General features: G+C 38.3%; 1 long non-coding RNA gene across 2 annotated transcripts in view; it reads left to right on the top strand.

Moving 5' to 3' along the window:
- Positions 1 to 5,385: 5,385 nt before the first annotated feature.
- LOC104910389 (uncharacterized) overlaps positions 5,386 to 20,436 on the top strand; it is a 62,599-nt gene continuing 47,548 nt past the window's right edge. Inside the window, exons 1-3 of one of the 2 annotated variants that reach the window (XR_793025.3) lie at positions 5,386 to 5,557; positions 8,014 to 8,074; positions 12,621 to 17,254. This is a non-coding gene — a long non-coding RNA (uncharacterized LOC104910389). Of the gene's footprint in view, positions 5,558 to 8,013; positions 8,075 to 12,620; positions 17,255 to 20,436 lie in introns of those variants that run through there. The other variant, XR_014882607.1, reaches the window with a different exon arrangement.

Genomic DNA, 20,436 nt, shown 5'->3' with positions numbered 1-20,436 from the left:
CCTCTCCTCTCCTCTCCTCTCCTCTCCTCTCCTCTCCTCTCCTCTCCTCTCCTCTCCTCTCCTCTCCTCTCCTCTCCTCTCCTCTCCTCTCCTCTCTCCCTCCTCTCCTCTTTTTCCTTTTCTCCTGACTTAGGATGACACAACACTAACAGGAATGGAAGAAAAAAACAACTACATCTACATTACAATGTGAGTGAACCGGGATGGCCATATCAGGAATAACTCAGCTGAAGGAGAAGGGAATACAAGCCAGGGCTTTTCTGTCTCATATAAAATATTGTGTAGAAATGGAGTTCAAGAACAAAAAGAACAAAGAAATAGATATAGAAACCAGTTTTACAGCAATAATTTTAGTGTCATCGACCACTAACTGGTCAATATTCAATATTCAACTGTGCTGCTAGGAAGTGCACGTAGAATTATTTACAGAGTGCCAAGTCCAAAAAAGTAACATGATGGGTGATATGTTGATACACACACACACATATGTATACAGCAATATGTAAGTATGTACGTAGATAAAAAACAGAGCTAACTGTATGCACAAGTAACTGTTAAAACCATAAACATGATCTGCTTAGTGATGCATTCTATGAAAGATCAGTGCTTTTGAAGTGACTTTCTATAACTGGAAATTTCCTTGCGGCTACAAATGAAAACCCATGAATCTGATACAGCTCAAAAAATTAAGGTGCTGTTTTCTCCTATCCACTTCCTAATCTTTCCTGATGTAGCCTGAAAAGGACTGTACCAGAACCGCTTTTGCTTTTAAGACTGCATAATGGTGCCATCATCCAGCTTGAGATACTCACTGCAAAGCCACTAGATGGCAATTTTCAGCCACTTTACTTGGCTACTTCTCCGTGCAGAAATGGTGTACGAAAGATATGTTGATTAGTGAAAAGAGGTGCTAACATATCAATGAAAATATTTTAAAAAGTTTTTTTTTTTTTTTTTTTATCTTTTGCACTTAACGTTCTAATTGGACCCATCATGGAATGCTGAGGTCTGAAAACAGGATTTTTTATCCTCACATGAAAAATTTCCTTCAGTTTCTACACAAATGGAAATGCAAAAAGCCTCCTAAAGTGCATATAAATATCTAAATATCGTTTTCTTTCCACTTTGTTAAACAGATTGCATCATCATTTATACCTTACCAGTGTTCTTCTATTTGGTGTATGACAGTTTTTCCATACAAGAAATCTGCTGATGATTTACAACCAACGCTCTCAGCTGGAAAAATCACTTTGAAGTACAGAATAGCAAAGCAATTATTTCTGCACTGTAAACAATTATAGTGACATGTTCTTATGTATTTGAAAATAGTTTAATGCAACGTATTTTCAGAGGCAAAGGTACATTTTGTTCCTAGTTCTAATTAGAACTGTGTGCATGAGATGTTGAATCTATAACAATCTCCTCTGTGGAAAAGTGTTGGGGGTTGTTAAATGTCAATTTTTATTTTTAGAAAGTCAGGAATACTATGTTTTCACATTGATTCAAATGTTCAAAGTTGGAGTCCTGTAACAAAATAGATTCTCTTTTATGTTGTTTGTTAAAAAAAAAAAAAAAGAGCTTATTAAAATATAATCCTAGTGAAGCTAATATTAAGAAGCACTGGTTTCTAAATCCTTGTCGTTATACTTGCATAAATATTCTCTATTACATGCAAATTACTTAGATAATTTCCAAATAATATGCTGCCAAGTACTGATTGTTTCTATGTAGCCCACTAGAAGCATTCTCTAAACTGCAATATTTTGTAAAGGTTAAACCCAAGATGAAGTTAAACAGACTCAGTGTTCACCCCATTTCTTCCAAGTTCATCCTGCTTCCACAGGATATCTTCACTACAGGATATCCGGCACTGTGTTGGAAAACTAATTTTATATTTAAGAATGATGATTTTTCATCTTAGAGAGTTGGGATTTCCTGAATGAAAGCACCAAAACTATTGAGAAAGGTACCACTCCATCCTTCCTACAGAGTAAAATTGGTATTGTAATATCATGACTTTCCTATGATTCAAGAACCAATAGCTAAATATGACTCCCATCCTTTTATCATACTGCTTGACGGGAAGTAATGTGACCCCTCAAGCAGGGACCACGTACCAGATGTTGGAAGTATTGACTTCTCAGTGCTATCACTCTCCTGCAGGGTTAATAGGACTTCACAGGATATTTTCGGAAATCGGGTTCTATATTAAAATTGCTTCAAGAAGGAAAAAACACAAATCTACAATAGGCTAGGAAATGCTTCATAGGTCTTACTGGAAAGTATGAGTGAGTTAAGTATGGTGACTTCAGCTTGATACCGCAGTACCTATGCTAGATTCTAATCAGCAGTGCTGGGTACCTGTATGAGTTCTGCAGCAGTAGTTATACCCGTTAGTGAGTTCCATGTAAACTTGTCACTGAGATATTATGAGGTAACCTCCCAGTTGGAATACAGAAAATAATTTGCATTAGCATCTGAACCCGCAAAGTCACTCAGTTTCAGTTTGCCTTTGTTATTTCACTCACTTCAGTATATTTTAACAAATAGAACATTTATCACTGAATTTTCTTTCATTTTAATTTCATTTCATCAAATTCTTATTCAGTAGGTAAAATTGAGATCTTGGAATGAATCATAGAATCATAGAATGGTTTGGGTCAGAAGGGAACTTTAAGATCATCTATTTCCAAGCCCTGCTATAGGAAGGGACACCTCCCTCCAGACCAGGTTGTTCAAAGCCCCTCCCAGCCTTGTCTTGAATACTTACAGGGATAGGGCATCCACAACATCACTGGGCAACCTGTTCCAGTGTCAAGATAACTGAACTTTTATAAATAGTATGATTTAAAATCTTAAAGAATAAGCATTCTTCACAGAAGGAACATAGCACCTCTGAGCTGCTTCTCGTTCTGAGGGAAGACATGAAGCACCTTCAGGGGATGAATCTAGAAATAAAAAGTTTTAATTCTGATGGGCTTTAAAATCAGGGAGCAGAGTTATTGTATTATTGTAACTCTTAGTCTTACCACCTTCATCTGCCAACAAACTCCTCGAGGTTCTGTTGTTCTTTATTTTTTCTCTCCCTGACTCATCCAGGCCTTCCCTTCTTAAACTCTCCTGTTCTCTACAGATATCAATATCTTTTAGAATGTCTACATCACTAATATAATCCAGAATTAAACTCACTGCTATTTTTTTTCAATCTGTGCTACATGTAAGTTTATAGCATCATACAAATATTCTGCATTTACCATCATCTTTCCCTGTTTTTCAGGTTTTCTGTCATACCTGAGAAAGTATCTCATGTCCATTCTTTGTTTGTCAGATAAGAGAAACTTGTCTTAACCCTCTTGGACATCTTTCATTTCACTCCTCAGAGCATTTGCAGAGAGGGAGAAGGGCAAAGACAAATACGTAAACGTGTAAGTACGACTTGGCACAAGAAGTGTGTTGTAAATGCCACCCTTTGCCGAAGTTCATAGTTGTGAAACAGGGTGTGTAAACTTTTATGGGAGCTATGTCTTTTCTGCTCTTAACGCACCACTCTCCCACATCTTTAGTACACATGGGCCTAAAGCATGGATTTTACAGCAAGAACTGAGACTCTCTCATTGCACTCATCTTCTGTGAGCAATGAGCTCAAATATTTGCAGACTTCTACGAATAAAATATGCATATGCCAAAAGAGTTTCTCTTTTTTTTTTTTTTCCATTACTAAAATCAGTCAGCAGTCAGCTAATGGATACATTTGAACCAACTGTATCATGCTTGATGTGAGGATATTTTTTAATAAAATTTTCTTTTGTGGAAATATTTTTAATCCTCCTTAATGATTTGCCAACAGGAAGGCTAAACTCAGAAATTATTCTATTCTGATCTACTGTGCGCTCCTTCCTTCCTTTCTCCCTCTGATTCTTTTGACTATCTTTATTTTTAACAGCAGGAACCCGATATTGAGCTGTACTACCTTCTGATTTTTCATAAGTACAACAAAAATTGTCAGTGGGCTTTAAGCTCTGTATGTACAGCAGGTTTTCAGCATGATTCATACCTGTCTGCCAACTAAATGTATAAAAGATATCTAAAATGTGGTAAGATACTGCTTAATATCTTCTAGACTGCAGTTTTCAAGACTATCTCTTCTACAATAGAGGTGAAGCATGGAAGACAATCTCAATTTTAATCTTCCAAGGCTACTGTGAGTATTAATGTTCTCAATGACAAAATTAATTTTTACTGAACACAAACTACCGAAACAGTTGACAATTTCTTCAAAGACTTCATGTCTTAGACTGATATCCACTTCTCCCAGTGAAACTACACGTGCATCAATTGAACTGCTTTAAACTGAACTGTAACGACTCTCTTGCAATATTGCAATCCTCCAGGCAGTTAATTTCATGGGATGCTTGAGAATGATGTAGGCTAGGTATTGTTCAAAGGATTTAGTGTTAAAAATTAGTGTTTACAGCGCTCTGCTCTATGACGAGGGGTCACTGTAGGCATATTGTGTCCAGAAGGCAAGAACATACTATTTAACTGGTATCTGTATCTAATAACCCCGGAGATTAGAGCATAATTATATTAAATAAGAAAAAAAAAAGTAATCATTTCTATGAGATCGTCTGGTATGCTCTCATTAGGCTGAAAGAAGAAAGAAAAAAAAGAGGGTGCAGGGAATCTCTTTGCATGTATTTATTCTCTGGCACTATCAGGTTGACTGGGCACTGCTGCCTGCTTTCAGGAGAAGGCACACCAGGGAACCAGGAAGCAAGCACAATCTTGTCCAGCTCTGCTGCTAGGGCAGCACACAAGTAATAAGGTTCTTGAACTATGAATTAAGGAAACAAAGCCAGTGTTTCAAGTGTCTTTCAGGCTGCACCTGCAGGAGTGCACATGGTTAATAGTAAGCATGTATTGCCTGTTAATATTTTCTTTAAAATCTTGTTGTCTGGTTACAGCCACCATTAAGAAGATCTGTGTGAGTTTGTTGCTGTAATCCCTAGGCCTAAAGCAAGCCTTTCTGAGAGTTATCTTACATGTTTGCTGTTTAAATGATGACAGTTTTTACTAATTACAACAAAATGAGATTAATATTCCATTAGGGAGAAAACTACACAACTTAGACAAGTGATAGGAAGGTTAGAAGGTGACCCACTCTTGCAGTAATGTAGTCAAACTAGCTATGTTTGTTTTCCCTAAGTTATCATTTGTATTTGGGCTTGTGTTTTAACCCAAACCCTTGTTCTGACTGGCTTTTCACTCCTTATCATGTACTCTCAAGTCTCCTCCCTTTCCCTGGCTGACACTGATTGGTTCAGTTCTCTCTAAGGCTGGAGTGTTTACACTTGAAATTACTTTGTTTACTAATCATATCCAAAGTGCATGCAATTTAGTGCGAAGAGTGATAGAGCAAGGAATTAGTAAGTTAATTCAGACAATTGCATTGTCCAGTCTGGAGAAAAGGAGCCTAAGTGACCTCATTGCTCTCTGCAGCCTTATGAGGAGGAGAAGCATAGAGGATGGTGCCAGGCTCTGCTTCTGGGAAATGACGGTAGGAGATGTGGGAACAGTACAGAAGTATACCAGGGGAGGTTCAGACTGGACGTTGGGTAAAATTTTCAGTATGGATAGTCAAACCTTGGAATAGGCTTCCTAGACAAGTGGTTGATGCCCCAAGGTTAAGTGTTCAAGCCACTTGGACAATGCCCTGGTTAATATGCTTTTACTTCTGTTAACCCTGAAGGGGTCAGGCAATTGGAGTAGATGATCTTTGTAGGTCTCTTCCAACTGAACTATTCTAGTCTAGTCTAGTCTAAATAATATCTTAGTCTACTATAACTCTGTAGCATATAGAAATTCGCAGCTTAATGAGAGAAGAATGCAACCATAGCAAAGACTCTATTAAATTGCTCTATAAAATAGTCTCCTGGTAAAAATTGTTGTTTTGCTTATTGAAACTTAATGAAGACAGACTTCTTAGAGGAGATCTGCTGGAATCTCACTGAAGATCACCAAACTCAGAGTGAAAATGCAAAACCACCTTTGGAAATGACAAAGAAAATGCATCAGTTGTGGCTGGATGTGCTAATTTGTATTTTACCAAACCCTGAAAATGCATGTTTCACAATCCAGCTTCCTTCTTTTGGACGCTAGCTATGGGAAAAGCCATGCCTGTCTCCTGCAGTGCTAGTTTCTAGGCAGTATAGCCTAAAACATCTTAGGTCTATATTTTTGATGATAAAGAGGTTGGAGCTCTTTTCATGATGAAAATGAAAATTCATGATGAATCAGAGAAGCAGATTTTGATAATTGAAAAGTGGCAACTTTCACAAGCCATAAATCTGTCCCCTTCTTTCCTGTAGATCCCCTTTAGACATTGAAATGCCACTATGAGGTCACCTCACACCCTTCTATTCTCCAGGATGAAAAGCCCCATCTCTCTCAGTTTGTTCTCGTAGGGGAGGTGTTCCATCCCCTGGATCATTTTTGTGGCTTTCCTCTGGATGTACTCCAACAGGTCTGTATTTCCTGTACTAAGGACTTCACATCTGGATGCAGTAGTCCAGGCGAGGCCTCACCAGTGCAGAGTAGAGGGGCAGGATCATCTCCCTTGACCAGCTGGCCAAACTTATTGTGATGCAAGCCAGGAAACAGTGGGCTTTCTGAGCTGCAAAGGCACACTGCTGACTCATGTCCAGCTTCTTATCCACCAGTACCCCCCCAAATCCTTTTCAGCAGGGCTTTCATCCTCCAGCTTGTACTGGTAGTGAGGGTTGCCTTGACCCAGGTACAAAATCTTTTGTATTTGGATTTGTTGAACCTCATGAATTTCACCTGGGACCTCTGCTCAAGCTGTCTAGGTCCTTCTGAATGGCATTTCATTCCTCTGATATGTCAACTGCATCTCACAGCTTGTTGTCATCAGCAAACTTGCTGAGGGTGCAACTCGACCCACTGCCAGTGTCACTGATGAAGGTATTAAAGAGTATCAATCCCAGCACTGACCCCTAGTGAACACCACTCATCACCTATCTCCATCCAGACATCAAGCCATTAACTTCCACTCTCTGAACTCAATCCTGCAGCCAGCTCTTTGTCCATTGAACAGTCCACACATCAAATCCATACCTTTCCAATTTGGAGAGAAGAATGTTGTGGCGTACTACGTCAAAGGCCTTATTGAAGTTCAGATAATGTAAAAGGGGTCAAAGAGGTTCTATGGAGACCTCTCTTCTCCAGCCTTTAGAGACAAATGAATGAAAGACCACTGAATAGTCATTACAAGTCTTTTCTAATACCAAAGGGAGTCTGGACTCCGTCTCTGATTTTCTGATGCTTTGGAACAAAATGTAGCACATTAAGATTCAGTTGCATTTAAGAAATTTACACTTTGCAAAATAAATTGCACTAATAAACGTTGCAAATGCAAGTGCAAACCTGAGGGAGTGTAACACTGGAGCTTCCTTTTGGAGCTCCCTTTCCTAACTGAAGATTTTGGGATTGCAAATGGGCTCCAGAAGAAAGGAAGATTGAGTTTTGAAGAAAAGAAGTAAAAAGTGATGGGACAGACATCATCCTGTGTTGCTTATAATTCATTAACACAGATATTTGAACAGTAATAAGATCCTTGCTTAGTAATGTTCATGATGAAAATCTGATAGGATATAACGCTATCAAAGTTGAGCTCTTTTAAAGATCACAGTTCAGTGAGCAACATAAAAGCTTCAGTAAAACAAAGCACATGAAACCCTCTATGCTAGTGTTCTGTACATGATAAACTTCAAATAGCCTCTGTAGAAATAATGGGTTATTATAACATTTATTCACATCTAGTTGCTGTACAATATTGTAGCTAAGGTAAAACATGAATATTTATTTGTGGAGAGAAATTTTAAGATCAGGTTTGTCACGTCACCTGATTCAGGGTCTCATTAAAAGAAAATCTGTCCGATGAAATTTTCATCTCCCACACTTAGATACTGAGAAAACATATGTTTGTCCTGACAGCAAACTGAATACCTGAGTATGGGAAACACGTGAATCCTGGCATAGCATTGCTTTTGATTAGGTAAGTGAAAATACAAACTAAAAATACATGATTTCCAGAACTTCCAGAACAGAGTAGATGTTTGAATTCGGAGCACAATGTGATACCTGCAGACTGTAATTAATTAGCAAATATTTAATGGCTCAATTTAATACCTCCTAGAAATGTGTATTTTTCTGGTACATGGCTAAACAATGCAATGTAGGTTAATATATGTATTAAAAAGTGTTGTCTATATATGACACATGAGAAGCCCCTTGAGCAACTTCAACAGCTGGGGTCGAGGCTCACCGCTGTAGGGATTTTATCAAGGTTAAACAGAGATAATCAGTTCACAACCTGGATTTTAAAAGGGCATTTGGCCAAAATGATGCTTGATACTTTGTGCCTTTCAAACATATAGAACAAAACATGGTGAAAAATTAGATGAGAATGGTTGAACAGATGTGGGTGCAAAGGTGAATTGTGTGTGCAGATGTTCAGGTAGGAGGGCACTATCAGTTTTAGGAGGAGGATACATTAGCTTGAGAATCAACAGAAGACATAAATAAGCACTACAGTACAGATGTGGTTGGAAGCATTTTGTGCTTTCTTGGAATACAAAAACTATTGTAACTATTCTGTAATTAATTTAATTTTGTGCTATTCTGTTATAGTTTTGTGTGGCTTTGGACAAAAGCACGAATTCAAAGTATTTGCAACTGCTGTGACAAGTGTAATCCTATCTTTGTCTGTGTGGAAAGATCAAATGTTGTGCCCTGGTAGCCAGAAAGGAATAACCCATGTCTGAATGGAGAGTAATATTAGAAGTAGGGTGGAGAAACAAAAGATTTTTCAGTGATCTACACAATTCTTTTCAAGCAGTTTTGTTGCATTATTATTTGATTCCATGTTCAATTTAAAATCCAAAATCATGCAGATGCCTTTTGATTGCATACACTCAGAGTGGGCAGTAATGTCCTCATATTTTTGTCATCACTTCAACAGATGTTTTAACATCAAAAATAGTTCATTATCCTCTTGCACCATATCTTCAGTTACAATTCATTGCTTCTCACTCCAAAACAGATTATTTTAATATTGTTTTATCAAAGAAAATACAAGTATAATATACAGAAAAGTCACTCAATTGCTAGCGGACTCCAAAATTTCTGGTAATGCTCCTGAAAGTCTGAGAAGACAAGATTAGATCAAAAGGGCTGCAAGACCAAATTTCCCCTTGCCCCCTTCTGTAGGCTGAGCTAATCTCTACAGGTCAAGGTTCAGCACAGGGGTACAGCAGGAAGGAGCTGGTGCTGGAGTGATAAGCAGGCAGTCAGACTCGTAGCTTTGAACACACTAAGAAATGTGTGGCCAGTAATTGCAAGCATATAGCTAAAGAAAAGAGAAATTGTACATACTCTCTTCAACACAAACAATGAAAACCAGTATCAAAAGAGATTTTCCTGCTCTTCTCCCTTATCCAGTTTTGCTTCTGCATTGTTATTATTTTTTAATGCACCTAGGACAACTAGCCATTTATAATGCTTTCACTACTTTGGACGAAGCTCAGCTTCTGTGGAAATTGTTGAGCAAATTACATTTTTCAATGAAAAGCAGAGCATGCTCTTCACTGAAATATATTTGTACTTCAACAGCAGTATCAATATTAATAGAGATTATTACTTAAATATTAATAAAGATAAAACATTAAAAGAAGAATTTTAAGTGCAGGTCACCAAGCCAGAGAATGTCTGTAGCTGAAGGAAGATAGCTAGCCCATAAAATTCTGGGTATTGTCAGTTAAACTAAAACATAGCAGAGTGGAAAATACAGAATAGGTTTTACAATTTATACTCAAAAATATATATAGAGGCAATATTCTCCATTAAAATGAGACCTCTCATAAAAATCCATACAGTGTGAACATGAGCTTTCATTTAGAAAGCAATGGCTGCTGCAATGTGATATATTTAAAACATTACAGGAGTTCAGGTAGTGTGCACTGATTTTATCTAATCAACAACCTTGCCTGCTGCCTTCCTGCCTCCTCAACTTCCTTAAGCTCTTAAAGGTGCCTGAGCAATTCTGGAACAGTGCCAAGGATGAAACAGAGGACACTGCAAGGTGACATGATGAACCAAATGCACAATCCCTGGTCACATAGGGAGAGAGGCAAGGGTATTTATAACTAGGAAAAGAATGCAAAGAATTACAATCTTTACCTTGCTGCCTTTTGAATTCCTTGCAAAAACATGAGAATATGTCAGAAAGATTGTGTAATATTTTAATATGAGAAGAAAAATCTGGAAGTCAAATAAAGAAGTCAATCTCCATCTAAGAAGTGTAGATGTGACATTTGAATGATGTTTTATGAAAAAGATAAACAGGAATTAGGTGGAGACAAAAAGAAGATTAAGACTGAATCCCCCCTTCAGAGAAGAAGTGGAAACGGTGGAAGATTTTGGGTAGTAGATGAACATGTCATGAAAGCTAAGGGAAGACTTGATGCCATAAACCCACCTTTGTTACTGTAGCTGTCATATTACTATGGATGATGTTGAGCTCTGGTCTTGTGGAAGAAGAATTTTTGTAGTTTTTGATCGGAGTGGTTTTGATGGACTGCTGAAGGACAGATTTCTTCAGGAACTCTTCAAAACACAGTGATGGAAGAAATATTCACCAATCACACCCAACCACTGCAGTAAATCCAAAAACATAATGTGCTTATGCTTTCAGTTCACAGATGTTCAAAGAGCAATTCTCAAATTTCTACAAATACAGGAGCCTGAAGTTAATTTTCACTCCTTCAGTTCTACACAGGCAAAGCACCACTTCCCCACCATGACCTTAGTCAAGTTCTGTTGTCATACAGCTACTATTTGCCAGGGAGCTAACTCATTTCTAACACCTTTTATTTATGCCCAGTCCAGAACAAACAGTACTGGCAGGTCAGAACAGAAGTCTCATAGAGCAGTACCAAGATTTGAATGACATTGTTGGATGTTGGATATGTTGCAATAGCAATCATATGAAAAAACAGAAATTTGCAAAAGGAAGTCTGTGTTTTGTGGACAGCCATTGCTTTTGGAGGATTAGATTAGTATAAAACAGATGGCAGAGTAGATATGGACTTGTAGCTTTAGGATAGTTCAGTGGACCTGTTAGCTTTAGGATAAGACTAAGGATAATTGTGACTGACATGGAAGAGGCAATGATCAGATCTCAGTTGTTCTGAGCCTGGGTTTGAGAACAGAGAGAGGCATGGGGTGAGTTGAGGGTCTAGTTACAAGCATAAACAGCAAGAGAACAAGCATGAATCTCAAAATCAAGACCTCGTGTTTGCTGACTTGTATGTTCTCCTGTCTCACTCCACCTTGCTGAATTATAATACTCATCTTGGAACTCACCAGCAATCTATCCTTCAGTTTGATGTTTCAGAAGTCTGATGAATTTATCTTGTTACTACAGAAAAGCAAGCTGTGGCAATTTTCACATTAGACTTTCTAGACTTAAAACTAGCATTGGAGAGGAACATCTGTAGACAATTTAGGATGATCCTTGTCATTAACTGCAAAACGATTTATGTCTTTGAGTTTTATTCCTAACAGTTGAAAGGAGAGAAAATATAATGGGAAATAAAGACATAGAAGATAACAGAAAAATTGAAAAGAATTATCATCATTTGTTATTTCTAGATGCTAAGCTCTCTTTCTACTCAGAATCTCTAGAGTTACCTTACGTATCATGATTTCTGTGGCTAAGGTATCTGCATACCTAGAGAACTTGTCTCTACAAGTTTACTAGTGAAGAAACATCTGCAGACTGATGAAATATTTGTTTCCTTGACAAAAACAGGCACTACTTGGTACTTGTATGACTAGGGAATCAGTCATACATCCAAGCTGTGAAGCAGTTGCTCTGTCAGCAAACAGTAAATTACACTGTATACCTGGCACATATGATTCTGTAATATTATCTCCCAGCAGAATTTCTGAGGTCTTAGGGCATATGAGTTGCTGGATGAGCTGGGGGAACTATGTATGCCAACAGGAATACCAATAGGGACTTACTCTGCAGAATGTCAGCTTCAGCATTTATCTGCTCCTGGGGCTATTCTTTCAGCTGCAAAATTCAGTGATCTAAAATCAGACCACTAAGGCATCAGTGACTGATTTCGTGGCAGCCCTCTGTACCTCACAGTTTCTGTATTCTGTGCTTTTCAAAGGCTAACACAGCTGGCCAACTACTGTTAGTGAGCCAAAGTTTATCCAAGATTTCCATCGTTTTCTTACAGTGAAAGTCTTCAACAGGTTTCAAGAAAGTTGTACCAACTGTAGTGCTTAGACAACCCTGCCAGTTTCACAACCTGAGAAACCATGAACCATGTATATTTGTCATTGTCTCATTGTCAGAAGTTTTATCGATGTGTTTGTTTTTTTCCATACATTTTTGCAGCCCTTCACAAAAAAAATACAAAACCAAATACAAAATGATCTTCAGTGGCACTAATTCTGTATGTGTGATTAACCATGAGAAAGACTTCAGTTATTTGACTTTGACTATGTGTGTTCTTCTTCAAAATCAGGACTGGAAGCCTGAAAGCCTAAACAAAGAAAATACATCAAAAGGGGGATATGAAGAGAGGAAAGCTTTAAGAGAAAGGTAGACTCATATCCTTACAGACGCTGTGAAATCTAGTCTGCATTGAATTACCTGTTCCTTTTATGTAACCTATCTTCAACTTCACTGAAATGCGTCATTGTACCACAACAAGACCACCTACAAATGGCAGTGAGATGGAGGTAGAGCTTTATCTGGCCTCGGAGGGTATGAAGTAAGGAACCATGAGAACCACCCACTAAGGCAGCCAGTCTCTCTTCTGGTTTCAATGATTTGAAATTTAAATGACTTGGATATTGCTTCAAGAAAATTTTTGCTTGGATGGGTTCCTCAAGTCTGAGGTGCAGTGCAGATGGCAAAGCAGCTGTGCTTTCTGGAGACCTCATTTATATTTTCTGATGGCTTGGACGGCTGTCATACAGAAAATATATCAGAAAACACTAGGACACTGCAAACTGTTTCTTTTATAGCGTAAACCATTCCACGAATGTAGTAAAAATGTGATGATATCCAAAGTAAGCAGTTAATAGATTTGGGAGTCACAAAACAGAATGAAAGAAGGAAGTTGAATAAAACAACAAAGTTGGCAGGTTTTGTTTAGTGAGTAGCTGTCTCGGCTTTCTACTAAAGCTGTTATTTCTGTCTCTCTGCAGACTTAGGTGACAAACACCGTGTATAGTTTATGCCACCCTGACTAGACTTCAGGGCAGGCCCTGTGCTGATTCATATCTAGGAAGTTTTATGAGAGATTAAGTTTTATGAGAGGGTCTATTTTTATTTCCTGATAAGACATAGGAAAATTGATGTGCTTGTGAGTGCTGTAGAGATCATAGAGCAATAACATTAATTGACATGGTTATTAGGGGTTTTTGCTTGTTTCTTTGCTTTATCAAAATGTATGTCTTAACAGAATGTGCATACCTTGCACAAAAATATCACAGAGTTAATGGAAACTTAATAGGAAATGCTCCCACCAAAGACTGGCTGTATCCATTAACTGAACCTAAAGGAGTCTGTGCAGTTTTAAAAGTTGCACTCAAGTTGCAGCTGAATCCTTCCTCAGGGTGAATCAGCATGAACTGAGCAGCTGGAAGGTTCCTCGAGAGAGTGCATCAGCTATGCTAAAATTAAAATAAAATGTTCTTTCTCTGTCTGCACCAACACCGGTTCATCCCATACCATGTGGCATACAGTGCTATGGATAAGGTCTGTATCTTAAGCTTAAGCTTAACAGAATGATGCAGCCAAAATCACCAAAACACATGGAAGGAGGGTAAGTATGAGCAGGTGAACAAGCTGTGCTGTTGATCCTGCTGTACAGTAGAGGTTTTATGGAGGTAAAGCACAAAGCCAGTGTTGGACTTGAGCTATTCAGTGGCTATTTCCGACGTCAAAATCCTCGCTTTCTTATTTTTAGGCAATAGGAAAAGTAGAAGAATTTGTGAAGTCATGATGAAGCCCAATAAAAGCTTTGATATGATCTACTGTACAACTGAGCTTGAATGTTAATATCTGGTGGCCTCACTCAAGAGGTCTTTGATTCCAGTGCTTGTTCCAGCAAGCATTCAATATGCAAATTCTGCAAATTATGTGGAAAATATAAATTATGTATAATGTGTAAAATATGTAAACTAAACAACGCTTTTGCTGGAGAAAGGGCTTGTCATCAAGATTCCCTTGCCAATTCAATTGATCTGATCATTAAGAACCATTCTCTTTCAGGGTCAAAATTATTCAACTCAAATCATGACAGCTGCAGACTGGAAGCTTAACTTCCATTTCCTCCAGCAGGCTTGAGGTTACCAAGCTCACCCCAGTGTGGCCTGGTTCAGCTATAAGATAGAAAGGACTAGAGGCCTGAAGCCATGGTCAGATAGAGCTGACTACTCTTCCCCCAGAGGGCAAATTAACCCCTCCTGCTCCATGCTCTATGTGTCAGAATCAGGAGAAAGGTATGTGTACACCAGTTGAGTGCAACTGGTCCATCAGCCTGTGTCTCTGTTACATACAACCTGCCCAGCTGCACTCGTAAGAGCTCTGCTACAAGCACATCACCAAGGCAGTCAGACTGAATTCCACAGCATGACTCAAGACCTGCTGGTTCCTTTTGCTTCCCTGTCAAGCTCACAGGATCTGTTTCAAATACCAGATGAAAATACCAGATGAAAACTTTAGAGGTCTGCCATTAATATTTTTTTCATAATACTTTATTCAGGACACAGGATTCTTTCTAGATTTTCAAGGATGCAAAACCTCTGACTACAGGCATGCTAGTTCTCTCCATGTCTTTTATAAAAGAGACAAGTACAGTGTGAGGGCTTTTATTCTTCTAGAAATACACGGAGCTGACTGTTTACAGAAATGAGCAGTAGAACAGAAGAATAATTTGACAGATTAAAAGACATTGTACACCGTGAGAATTATTATTTTTTTAAGAATAAACAATGTGATTAGGTGGAAAGAGAATGATGTGTTACTTGATTTGATGACGAAGAACAGAAAGATATTATTGGCTCTTTGAGGCAGAATTATTAGAGAGAGAAATAAAAATGAAGAATAAAAGATTAGAGTCACATCTTGTTTATACAAAAATCCCTCACAGTTTTTTCCATAAACAAATATTGTACAAGTGGCAGATTTATAAAAATAAATGAAGTTTAATTAAGAGAATGCATTAATTAGGTTGTCCAAAAAGTGTCAAATAGCTCAGTTAGCAATATTAAAATCTCGTGAACAAACATATGTGCACTTAACTTTATTTGGCCATACAAAGAGTGAAGAAATTGCCAATTAATAGAGTAGTATTTCCAAGGGGAAAATAAACTGTGAAGTATAAAATGAAGCAACAGTTGATAGAAGATCAAATGGAAACTACTTTTCAATTATCTTCTGTATGAATTCAAAGTAGTATATTTTTCAATTGTAGAAACAGCTGAAACATTCATAACATGTTTCTTCAAGCTGTCAGAATCATGGCCTGGGTGACATTTAGTTTATAATTGTTGTTTAGCATTTGTCTGTCACACAGTAAATGGCGAGTTAATTCTTTTACCCTCTAAGTACAAAGGACAACCTGGAGCAATGTCCAGAGCCCTTGTGCGTTTGTTTTGTTTTTCATTTTGTTATGCAGTCTAACAAAAAGGCTTAAAAAAAGAAAAAAAAAAAAAAAGGAAAAAGAGAAAAAGGTTTATTTTGACAGTTCTTATCTGGGGACAAATGCATTCCCAAGGAAACAGATGTTTCTTTTCACTTCTGTGGGATGGTAATGGAGGTGACTATGCAACCCGCTCAATTTGCTTGGGTTAAAGGCCAGCAGCAGGCAGCTGTCTTCCCTTCTGCAAGGGGACAGGAAGGGACATCGCAAGTAAAGAAGCACCAGCACCACACATGCAGTATGGCACCACACAGTGCTCTCAGCTCAAACAGCAGAGCTACAGGCACTACCTGGTTGAGAGGGTAAAGCCCAGGATTCCATTGTTCAGCAGCTAAATGTAACTTTTTCCTTAGCATCATTAGTGTATTCTTCGTATCATTTGCATAGACGCTGTTAACACTGCAGAGGTAACTATACTAAAATATGTTATTGGCCTGGTTCTGTTTTTTTTTCTGCAAGCAATCAGCACTGGAAACCTTGAAAGAAATACTTCAGGGAAGCTCTAAGAGGAACAGCAATAGACACTTCAATCTCTCTTTAACTAACATGGCATGGCTTCATCGCTGCTTGATGAAGATGTAAAGAAAGAAAAAGCCAATGATTTTTATTTTCTAATTGAATAAATTATCTTTTCTAATTTAATAGAGTGGTCTTGTTAGCTACAAAAATGCCTAACGCTTTAGAGTTTGCTGGCTTTCATGTCTTTTTCCATTTGTTTTAACCTAGTTATCATAAGCAGACATGAAATTTAACACCCCCTCATTAAAATAAATGTAATGTTGTGACATAAACTGACAGAAGCAAGTAAGTCCCAAGACAATGTTCTTCTCAACCTCCTCTCAATACTGCCAAGATACGATATAAAACACAAATTTTCACTCACAGTATTTAGAAGCAGCAGGGTTAACACAAAAAGAGGTCTAAAACTGTTATTATCCTGTTTTTAACCTGGAACTCCATGGATGACTAGCACATGCTTCAGGATACCTGCAGGGACAGCAGTGATTGTGACTGGGGTGGCAGAGTGGCTCCCTTCATTCCTCTGGGACAAAGGTCTCTGGCAGAGGTGGCATTTTAAAATGGCAGCAAATTAACCTGACAACAAACAGACACCAAAACCAGAAGGAAAGCAGAAACAAATTTACTTATGAATTTTTAATCTCTTCGGTTACATTTTACCTTGTTGATATTATTACATGGCTCTTTGATATACTTAAAATGTACTATACTTTTAATAGTCAAATGGAAAACTCTGCAAGATTTTATTTTCTGTTGTCTCATTCCATTGTGCCTCCCTTTACAAGATAAATGCACAGATGAATAGTGGAAATAAATTATTATTCTTTGACAAGAAGCCTCGTTAAACATCCATAAACACTGTTTCCAAAAGAATGCTCAATCTCAAGCATGTAACTGAAGGAAAAAAAAAGTACATTTGTGTAGAGATTATGCTCTAATATTTACCCATGACATTTCCCAGTAAATTGGATTGGAATATATTTTCCAAAGTAAGGTAACATTCCAGTTTTATTTTATGTGTAAACATACTGACATAAACCACATCCACTTACATTCTCAGAAAGTTTCACTCTCTAGAGTGTGGCTCAATTTGTGGGAAATAATCTGTACAGAAATCTGTGGCTTCAAAATAGAGTGCATATGTGGAGTTTAGGGGTAAATGGGCATATCACAAGTGTTAGTGATTAGAAAAAGAAAGGAAGGACAGATTGTAACGTCTTTGGCTCAAAAATAAATCTATATCTGCATAAGCAACAAACTGGAGGGAAAAACCTAGGCATTTTAGTAACCAAGAGGTGCTAGGACTTTATAGTTTATTTTTCTCATACAGAAAATTACAGTATGTCATTGAATAGAGAAGGTGTGTCTGGGAGGATTTAGGGTGGGATATCCAGCAAATCTGTGGTCGTAATTGCAAAAAACTTCTTGCCTCAACTTTGCAGATTTTCATCACAACTTTAAAGCCTTATAAAAATACAAGAAATGAAATCAAGACTTTGCATTGGCTGCCAGAACAGGCAATTAAATCCCTAAAAAATGCTTGCTGCAGTAGCTTTCCTCAAATTCATCCTCCTTGAAGACATTGCTAAAGAGTGACGATGTTTCACACTCATTTAAGACCAGTTTATAATGCACATAATTACACCACAGACATAAATGGTTTGAAATTTGCCAAGTTCAGTTCAGTCCAGATGACATCAAATCTTAACTTTTGTTCTTTTTCCTGAAATGTTCAATATTTCATGGATTTGTAGTGGGAGTCTGAGTAGTTTGACTTGCCCTGCCTGGTGCAAGAATTCAATGCAGAGCTACAAGCCAAGTAGGAATAAGCTTCATGCATTTTGATGTACTCAGAACTCTTCACTCAGCTTCACTTTAGAAAGCTTAGTCAGACCCTGGATGGCAAGAAGTTCTACTCCTCAAAGGTTAAAACTCGTGTGTGTCCACCACTCACTCACCTTGGTCATTCCCACCCAAATGTCCCAGTGATGTTATTCAATGCTTGGCTATCCCAGGCTAGCAGGAGATAGTATGCTATACTGCATTTTCAGCCAGACATTGAAGATTCATGGAGTTTGAGTGGGGACTAAAAGAAAACTATGGCTCAATAATGTTAACTTTGTTTAAGAAGAGTGTAGGAGGTGGATGTTCTGGTTTCATGTCCTCTTTTCTTGTATTGCTGCTTTGTTGTAATGCATTGGCAGGACTAGGACAAGGAGGAATGGTTTTAAACCAAAAGAGGAGAGATTTATATTAGATATTAGGATAAAACTTTTCCCTTGGAGGATGGTAAGGCACTGGAACAGGTTGCCTAGAGAAGCTGTGAATGCCCCATCCCTTGAGGTATTCGAGGCAAGGTTGGATTGAGCCCTGTGCAGCCTAAACTAGTGATTGACTACTCTGCCCACAGCAGGGGAGCTGGAACTAGATGAAGGTTCTTTCCAGCCTAAGCCATTCTATGATTCTATGACTTTGCAAGATGATATCCTACACTTCAGTCCCAAGGAATCTGGTTATTCACCTAAACTCAGTCTCTACTTACAAATTCATTTCCACAATTCTGTGTTTGTGGTATTAAAACAATGGGCTGCTTGTTCTGTATCACTGAACAAATACAAGGTAGCTGTGGCATGATACCTTGTTGGAGTGGCCCCTCTCTCGAGGAGGAAGCCAAGAGGCAGCACTGCAGCGGGAATTTCCCAGAGGGAGCAGAAAAGCTGCAGACAAATGGAGCCAAAGCCCTCCAATTTCTTCCTCCTGCACTATGTGCAGGGAAGCTTTATGCTATGATATTTTAATGATTCTTCACTGGAAATACAAATGAAGTAAATACATAAACCATGGAGCATTTGAAGTTTGGCTTTTAGTGATTTTTTTTTTTTTTTAATGTTCACAAATCTGTATGCTTGTATCTGTCAGATGGAATCCCAAGAGGTCCTGAGAAAAGTTGCTTTAGAATTCTTAATGCTAAGCAGTGGCCAGAAACTTCACAATCGACTTCGAGTGCACTTGTGCCTATGCAGTCCCAACCCAAATCCCACATCAGACACGTTCAGTTTTGAAAATCTTTGTGACTCATCTGCACTTTCTGCACTTAACAGGATAGAAATTCAGATCCTTCAGATGTTTTCTTGACAAGCTTTACATAAAGCTTTAACTCAGAGCTGCAAATATTTAGGAAAAAAACAGAACAACAACCTCCCTCTGTGCTAGATTTGTTGAAGGACATTGTTCATCTCTTACTGACTAGAGCTTGATTTAAACCTCATTAATGAACTAAATACACATTTTGCATTAATCAGTGGCTTTTGACAATACATGCCTTCATGTTAAAATTTCTAATTTTAAACAAACAAGGGTAAATTCTCCATGGTGAATTTTCAAGACTTTCAAGACTTTTCACTTTTAAGTGAAAAGTCAGTGAAGACACATTTTGTAAGGAGTAGACAGAATAGCAGTCCTCACGAACTAAACTAACCACATTTTTTCAATTGTAGGATACAATATAAATTTGAACAACAGACAACAGCTCACATTAATTCTAAGAAATACAGAATCATGGAATTGTTGAGGTGGGAAGGAATCTCTGGAGGCCAACTGGACCAACCTCCTGCTCAAGCAGGGTCACCCAGAGCAGTTTGTCCAGGACCATCTCCAGGAGGCTTTGAATAATGTAGCATAAGGATTGCCCACATCTGAAGCCTGAGAAACCATACACATAACCTCTGTATAAATTTTGCTTCCAGCAGCCTGAATAAGGTGCATTGCTCACTGAACCCCACAGCAGTAATAAATCTCACAGACTGCCACTCCTTTCCTTCAAAGCACAGAGATTACCCTAAGCAACTTTCTTCAGCATCAGCTTGTGAGCGATTCAGCTTGCAGTGAGCCTTCCTTCCTCCTTGTCTTCTGCTTCTCTTCCACCCTTCCTTCTTTCCCTCCTTCCCTCCCTTCCTCTCTTCTTCCCTTCCTTTCTCCCTTTTTCCTTCCCTTCCCTTCCCTTCCCTTCCCTTCCCTTCCCTTCCCTTCCCTTCCCTTCCCTTCCCTTCCCTTCCCTTCCCTTCCTTCCCTTCCCTTCCCTTCCCTTCCCTTCCCTTCCCTTCCCTTC

Source organism: Meleagris gallopavo, chromosome 3 (genome assembly GCF_905368555.1).
Source record: "Meleagris gallopavo chromosome 3, MGAL_WU_HG_1.1, whole genome shotgun sequence".
Lineage (NCBI taxonomy): Eukaryota > Metazoa > Chordata > Aves > Galliformes > Phasianidae > Meleagris > Meleagris gallopavo.
Note: the sequence above shows the minus strand (reverse complement) of the source record. Positions and strands in the feature narration are given on the sequence as shown.